General features: G+C 49.0%; 1 protein-coding gene across 1 annotated transcript in view; it reads left to right on the top strand.

Annotated features, from left to right (window-relative positions):
* Window positions 1–5149: 5149 nt before the first annotated feature.
* RBBP6 (retinoblastoma binding protein 6) overlaps window positions 5150–8239 on the top strand; it is a 35160-nt gene continuing 32070 nt past the window's right edge. The window contains exon 1 of the mRNA XM_014536260.1: window positions 5150–5340. The gene's annotated coding sequence lies outside the window, so the exon portion shown is untranslated. The remainder of the gene's footprint in view (window positions 5341–8239) is intronic.

Below are 8239 nucleotides of genomic sequence, written 5' to 3'. Positions count from 1 at the left end.
GACTTTCATCAGCACGAGGACATAATGAGGACAGAGAGGAGGATTCTGAAACTCAGAGTCACACCTGTCAGAATGGCTATCATCAACAAATCAACAAACGACAAGTGCTGGAGAGGATGTGGAGAAAAAGGAACACTTGTGCACTGCTGGTGGGAATGCAGACTGGTGCAGCCACTATGGAAGACAGTATGGAGTTTCCTCAAAAAACTGGAAATGGAACTCCCATTTGACCCTGTGATCCCACTTCTAGGAATATATCCCAAGAAACCAGAAACACCAATCAGAAAGGATATATGCACCCCTATGTTCATAGCAGCACAATTCACCATAGCTAAGATCTGGAAACAGCCTAAGTGCCCATCAGTAGATGAATGGATTAGAAAACTGTGGTACATCTACACGATGGAATACTATGCTGCTGTAAAAAAGAAGGAACTCTTACCATTTGCAACGGCATGGATGGAACTGGAGAGCATTATGCTAAGTGAAATAAGCCAGTCAATGAAGGAAAAATACCACATGATCTCACTCATTCATGGATAATAAAGACCATTACAAACTTTTGAACAATAATAGATACAGAGGCAGAGCTGCCTCAAACTGATTGTCAAACTGCAGTGGGAAGGCCAGAGAGGGTTGGGGGGCAGAAGGGAGGGGAGTAAGAGATCAACCGAAGGACTTGTATGCATGCATATAAGCATAACTAATGGACATAAGACACTGGGGGGTAAGGGAGGGCAGGGGATTGTCAAGGGCGGGGGGAAAAAAAGGACACATATGTAATACCCTTTGTAATACTTTTAGCAAAAAAAAAACAAATAAAAAATTTTAAAAAAAAAACACAATGAGGTATCATTCCACACCCACCAGGATGAACGTACTCAAGAATAAGTGTTGGTGAGGATGTGAAAAATCAGAACCTCACACATTCCTGGGCGAATGTGGATTAATATGGCTGCTTCAAAGAACAGTTTGGCAGTTTCTCAAAAAGTTAAACCATGCATTACCATTTGACTAAGCAATTTCACTCCTAGGTTTGTGCCCAAGAGAAATGAAAACAGGTGTCCACATAAAAAGGTGTACATGAATGTCCACAGCAGCATTGTTCATCTAGCCAAAAAGTGAAATAAGGCAAATGTCCATCTTGAGTGAATAAACAAAATAGTACACTCATACAATAGAATATCGTTCAACCACAAAAAGAATGAATTACTGATACATGCTATAACATGGATGAGCCTTGAGAATACTATACTAAGTGAAAGATGCCAGATGCAAAAGACCACGTATTGTATAATCCCATGTATATGTCCAGAATAGGCGATGTCCAGAGGAGGCAAGTCCACTGAGACAGGAAGTGAGTTAGTGGTCACCAGGCCCTGGGTGGAGGGCTGGGGAGGGAGTGGGAATAACTGCTGATGGGCATGGGGTGATGAACATGTTTTGAAATTAGATAGTAGTGATGGTTGCACACATCTGTGAATATGCTTAAAGCCAATGAATTGTATATGTTTACCAGGTAAATGTTATGGTATGTGAATTATGTCTCAAAAATGCTGTTGTAAAGATACATAAGCATATGAAATAAGCAAACAAGCATATGAAAAGATGCTCCAGCTCAACAGCCATTAGGGAAATTGATGTGAGAACCACATGAGGCACTCCTACAGATCCACTAGAGCAGTGATGGCGAAACTTTTGAGCTCGGCGTGTCAGCATTTTGAAAAACCCTAACTTAACTCTGGTGCCGTGTCACATATAGAAGTTTTTTGATATTTGCAACCATAGTAAAACAAAGATTTATATTTTTGGTATTTATTTTATATATTTAAATGCCATTTAACAAAGAAAAATCAAACAAAAAAATGAGTTTGCATGTCACCTCTGACATGCGTGTTATAGGTTCGCCATCACTGCACTAGAGTGTCTCACACAAGGAAAAGAGACAGACAGCCTGCACCCTGACGGGCCGCAGGCAACGGGAACCCTCACGCATCGCTGGCGGGAATGCAAAATGGAGCCACTCCGGGAAACAGCTGGGCAGGCTTTTTGCAAAGTGAAACAGACACCTAAACTTGTGGCCCAATAACCTATTCCTCGGTACTGACCGAGAAATGAAAACCAGTCCATGGAATTGAAGGCAGTGTATTCACAATCACCAGAACAAGAAACAACCCATATTCAGCTAGAGCACCCCCCTCCCCCCACCCTTGTGAGTCCCTACGATGAAGGGTTAGTCCAAACAAGCAGGAATGGCGCGAGCATGAAGTTCAAAGGCAGCATGTCAGGTGAAACTAGTCGGTCTCAAAAGGCGACACACCGTACAATTCCATTCATACCACGCACTGCCAGCGGCAAGACGGGGAATAGAAAGCAGATGGACGGACAGTCGGGGGTGGGGGAGAGGGAGGGCGACCACACGTTTTGGAGGCTGATGACAATACTCCCCATTCTGACTGTGCTGGTGTCACGTGATGGTATGTGTTGGCCAAAAATCAGAAAATTATAAACCAAAAAGGGTGAATTTTTCTGTATGAAAATTATACATCAATGAATGTGATTTTTTTAAAAATGAAAATGGGACAAAAGTAGTTCTGCCTCTTACACCATTTCCCCTTCCCATAAAGCAGCCACGCTCACCAGCTTGTGTGCCCTTTCAGCCTTCTGGAAACATTCTAGATGTATAGCCACGGGCATGTATTATAAACCAAAAAGGGTGAATTTTTCTGTATGAAAAGTATACATCAATGAATGTGATTTTTTTAAAAAAAATGAAAATGGGACAAAAGTGGTTCTGCCTCTTATACCATTTCCCCTCCCATAAAGCAGCCATGCTCACCAGCTTGTGTGCCCTTTCAGCCTTCTGGAAATGTTCTAGATGTATAGCCGCGGGCGTGAACATCTGCATGTGGCATGAATATGTGCACATGCACATACACAAATATGTGTGTGTATACGTTGGAGGCACTGTTTGTTACTATGCCATGCACTTAACTATTCGTATCCTCTCGGGACCTGGCGGGTTGTCTTGTCCCCTTTCTAAGCAGGCAGCTGCCTAGGCTGAGGCCCGCCTCCCCCTCCGCCCCTCCCTCGCCTCCCGGGGCCAGCGCTGGAAGCCAGCTCCTCCGCTGAGCTGCGGGAGATCTGGGCAGAGGTCCCAGAGAGAGAGTTTGGGGCTGCCTTCTCTGGACCTTGCTTTCCAGGAATCCCCCCTCAGTTTCCAGAGGCTGTGTTTGTTGCGCCCAGTCCTCGGGTTCTGCGGGCCAGTAAAGCTGGGTAGTATTCTAGCAGAGTTCTAGCTACACCCCCGCCCCCGCCCCCCTCCCAGGCACAGACTTGTCCAGACTTTGAAAACAGGCAGCACCCAGTGCTGTCCCTCGCTCCCAAGTGAAGCCAGCCCGCTCGCACTTGCCCGGCTTGACTGCTCCCCGCCGTTTCAAGGGTTCATTTTCTCCAGAGCGTAGAGCTGTGGCTTGTGCAAGGCTGATGGGTGACTGTGCCCGGAACTTTGCCTCAGCCTCCCCCTGCCATGTTGCACCTTCAGGACACCCTGCAAGAAAGGCACTGCTCCCGCCTCCTGTCTGCCAGCTCGCAGGAGCCTTTGGGGTAGGTGTGGTTTTGTCTTTTTGTTTTGCCAACAAAATACTTTCAGTGTGACCTCGGGAAGGTCACCAAGCTCAGTTCTGGGTTGTAAATCTGGTCATGATGCTTCCCTCAGGGGCCTGAGGTCAGTGGAATCGCACAAGGATGGCCCATGTCGCACTCGGGGGCGCTGCTCTTAGGAAAGGGAGGGGGGCACGAGGCAGAGCTAGGATTTGAACCAAGGCTGCTATGCGGCCTGCACCTGTGTGCTTAGCCACATGCCACCAAGAAGGCGGGGGCTCCTAACCCAGCCTGTGGGGCAGACCCTCTTGCCTCTGAGTTTGGAACAAGCCCAGCCTGGCCGAGCCTCCCTCTTCCTGCCTCACAGAGGAGGGCTTCTAATTCCAGTCCCTGTGGGCCCTCTGCCCAGCCGCAGGCCGCGATTGACACGGTAGCCCTCAACCCATTCCTATCAGACCTGCCCCCAGCCTGCGTGGCAGGGAGAACAGGCTGTGGGAGCTCATCTCTCCCCGCCTGTCTGAAGCCGCAGTCCTGGTCACGTGACCCTGGGGAAGACGCTCTGAGCCATGCATGGTATGTGTCACCCCACCTCTGCCTTTTAAACAAACCGCACCTGGCACTCCATGCTCTCCTGGCCTCTTCAAGTCCCAGGATGTGTGAAGGTCCTTATGGCTCAGCAGTAACTTGGGTCTTAGGAACCCATGGTACCCACCCACCCCATTCTCAAATGCCCAGAACATTAACACAGGGTGGTCCCCAAGGGTCACACCTTCCTAGAACATTGCTCTCTCAAGTCAAAAGTTGTTCGAATGGCTTCGTTCATCCTACAGGATCTGGCCCCTGCTTTTCTCTCTGGCGTAAGCCTGTCACCCCGCCTTATCCGCACTCAGCCACACCGGCCTCCTGACTGTGCCTGTATCACACCTCAGGACTCTTGCACTTGTCATTCTCTCCACCCAGAAACGTCTTTCCCTCGGACCTCGCCTCTCTTGTCATCCAAGTGCCAGCTCCAACGTCACCTCCTCCAGAGGCCTTTCCTGAGGTCAGGCTCTCCCCCTCCCCCGCCCCACCGGGCCCCATCTCCCTAACTCCGCTTCATTTTCTTCATAACACTTAGGCAGTGGTCGGCAAACTGCGGCTCGCGAGCCACATGCGGCTCTTTGGCCCCTTGAGTGTGGCTCTTCCTAAGCCTTAGGAGTACCCTAATTAAGTTAATAACAATGTACCTACCTATATAGTTTAAGTTTAAAAAATGTGGCTCTCAAAAGAAATTTCAGTCGTTGTACTGTTGATATTTGGCTCTGTTGACTAATGAGTTTGCCGACTAATGTGCTAAGTCTTAGCACATTCTGCAGCGATGTCCTTGCCTTGCTTGTCGAGCTGCCTCTCGCGTCTCTCCCTCCCTAGAGTAAAGCCCCAGGCTGGCAGAAGCCTGGCCGGTCATGTGCGCTGCTGCACCGAGTGCCCGGAGCGTGCCAGGGACACGCTGTCACTCAATGAGTCCTATGAAAGGAATGAATGCTTTTCTCCTACCTCCCCCCACCCCCCATCCAGTGTTCTCCAGGAGCCAACCGAAGGCCAGGTATATGCCGAGACAGGCACAGGTGGGACCCACACCACCAGGAGGGCCTGGCAGGGAAGGGAAGCTCCCCACTGGGGTGAAGCCTGGCTCCATCACTACCAGCTGTGACCTTGGGCTCCCTGTGCCCAGCGAGAAGAGCGGCGCCTAGTTCACAGGTAAGGATGAAGGAGACGGTGCACAGAGCCAGTGCCAGGACTACAGGCCCAGCAATTGTGGGCACAGAGTGGGTGAGGGGGTGGGCAAGCCTGAGCAGAGGCCTATGTAAGCAAGGGCACCCCTTTGCACTTCCTCCAGAGACCTTCCCAGTATGAGGGAGACTCAAGGCCACCACCTGCTTTCGTCTACCGAGCTGGTCGGTGCTGGAGGAGCCAGACAGACCACTGAGCAAGAGTCCTCGGGGCTCCACAAACGTGTCCCAGCGCCTGCCAGGTGCCGGAGACAACGCAGATGAGGTCCGTGCCCTCCCGGAACTTAATCTAGAAATAGAGACGAGATAAAAGCAGGAGATCAGAGATAACCGAGGATCAGCAGGGACGGAGGGAGGCGAGCCGGCAGGACGGTCTGCTGGCAGTGGGCCAGCTTTGCTCCTGGCCCCCGGGAGAGGGGCAGCCCCTTCCTCCTTGGCCGTAAAACAGTCAGTGTGAGGAGAATGCCCTTCCCAGCCGGGCACGCCCATTTTACATCCCGGCTCCGGGTGACCTCACGCATGTGACCTCACCTCTCTGAACCTTGTTGCCAAGCTTATAAAATGGGGATGGTAGTGGGGCCTACCCACTGGGTTCTCGGGAGGCCCGGAAGGCTGCGTGGCACAGGGCGTGGTGAAGAGGAAGCCGTGGTGGATGCCAGCCATAGTTTTTGGTGTTATGTTTATGCAAGTGGAAGCACTTCAAAGAGACACCTCCAGCACCAGCCACTTGACTTTACTTCCCAAACAGCACTTACTAGTAAATGGTGCTTCTGCGCCAGGCACTGCATGGCATTGTCTTCATCACCCCATCAGAAAGGCGTTGGGGAGTCTTTATTGTCCTTTTTATAAAAAAAAAAAATATGTAAAATTTACCATCTTAACCATTTTTAAGTGTACAGCTCAGTGACGTTAAATATATTCACATTTTGTTACAACAAATCTCTAACTTTTTCATCTGGCAAAACTGAAACTGTGCCCACTGAGTATCATTTCCCACTCCCCTGCCCCCAAGGCACTATTTTAACCAAGACCAGCTACATAATTTGTGGGGCTCAGGTCGAAATGAGAATGAAAATGATGAGCAATGCCAAGACAGCAGCAGAGTCTGAAACCAAACACTGGGCGCTTCTGTGTGCGGCCACACAGGGCCCATGAGACGGGCCTTATAGGAAACCAAGGCCAGAGAACCTAAGTTACTTTCCGAAGGTCAAACGGCAAGTGTTGGAGCCTCTAAAAGGAGATGACTGTGGCCTGCTCTGTCTATGAGTCTGTCTCTATCTCGATTGTAGATAAGGTCGCCTTAGGACAGTGGTTCTCAACCTTCCTAATGCCGCGACCCTTTAATACAGTTCTTCATGTTGTGGTGACCCCCAATTTCATTGTTACAAATTGAACATAATTAAAGCATAGTGATTAATCACAAAAACAATATGTAATTATATATGTGTTTTCCGATGGTCTTAGGCGACCCCTGTGAAAGGGTCGTTCGACCCCCAAAGGGGTCGCGACCCACAGGTTGAGAACCGCTGCCTTAGGAAGACTTTTCTGACAAGATGCTGATGGATTTAAACCAAGTTCAGAGGGAATTTGGAGTGGGGATTTGGAAGTCCCTAGCAAACCTGGCCACCTCTGGGCCATGCGACCTTGTTCTCAGTGACTGGCTCGGTGAGGATGAGGAAAATGCGTTGTAAGTGATAGTGAGTGTTACAGTTTATGAATGCAATTTTATTATATTATGAATTTTATGGCTGTAATACGAACACCCCCATGCTCCAAGGGAAAATATTCCAATCCACTGAGGGGATTCCTGGCACAGCTCCCAGCTTTTATAATTAGAAATGAGATTTCGGACCTGCCCCTGAACAGGCATTGCCCTGATTGTGGGAATTCAGAAAGTTCATGATTGCTAGTTTCAGTTCCCTCGTTTATAAATTGGAGATAATGGCAGTGCTGACCACTTCGGGTTTATTGTTGATGTTAAACTGACATTGATTGAATCACATTTATTGACACACATTGAACCATGTACCCGGCATGGTCCTAAATAATGGAAATGTACTCATTTAATTCATAACAACCCAGTAAACCCAGTACCATTTTTTAAAATCCTCACCAGAAAATATGTTTTTATTGATTTTTTAGAGAGAGGAAGGGAGAGAAAGAGAGAGAGACAGAAACAGAGACAGAGACAGAGAAACATCGATCGGCTGCCTCCCATACTTGCCTGACAGTGGATAAAACCCCACACCTAGGTATGTTCCCTGACTAGGAATCGAACCCACAGCCTTTTGGTGTATGGGATGACACTCCAACCAACTGAGCCACCAGCGAGGGCCAAGTAACATTTTTTAATGAAAATTTTTAGAAATTAAATTTATTGGGGTGAGTGTTTAATGACATGTCAGTTTCAAGTGTACAGATCTATAACACATCTGTATCTTGCATTGTGTGCTCACCTCCCAAAATTCAGGGTGTCCCCCCAAAATGTATGGTAGTGGTTATAAATTCTACCCTGGGGCTGCTTCATAATTTCCATTAGAATATCTTAGGGTACCGAGTTTGTTGGAAGGGAAAGTTCGGGGGTGCTTGCATCGCAACCATAATGTTTACTTAAATTGGGGGGCTCGGAGGAGTTGGGGGTTGTAGGCAAGGCGAGTTAGCCGGGCATCCCTCGGAACCCCAGTTTGTGGTACAAACTAGCCCGGTAATAGCGGCTGAAATCTGAGCTCCCCTCCCAGAACCGCCCAATGGGTCGGCCCTCTTGGGAGCCTCCCCCCACCCTTTCGAGGCCGATGGTCTCTTCCGCTCTCTCGGCTGGTTCCGGTTCCGCGCTCTGGCGTCACAAAGCGCGGGGTCACGTGGGCAGA

This window comes from Myotis brandtii, unplaced genomic scaffold (genome assembly GCF_000412655.1).
Source record: "Myotis brandtii unplaced genomic scaffold, ASM41265v1 scaffold158, whole genome shotgun sequence".
Classification (NCBI taxonomy): Eukaryota; Metazoa; Chordata; class Mammalia; order Chiroptera; family Vespertilionidae; genus Myotis; species Myotis brandtii.
The sequence above is the reverse complement of the archived record's forward strand: the minus strand, read 5'-3'. Positions and strand labels throughout refer to the sequence as shown.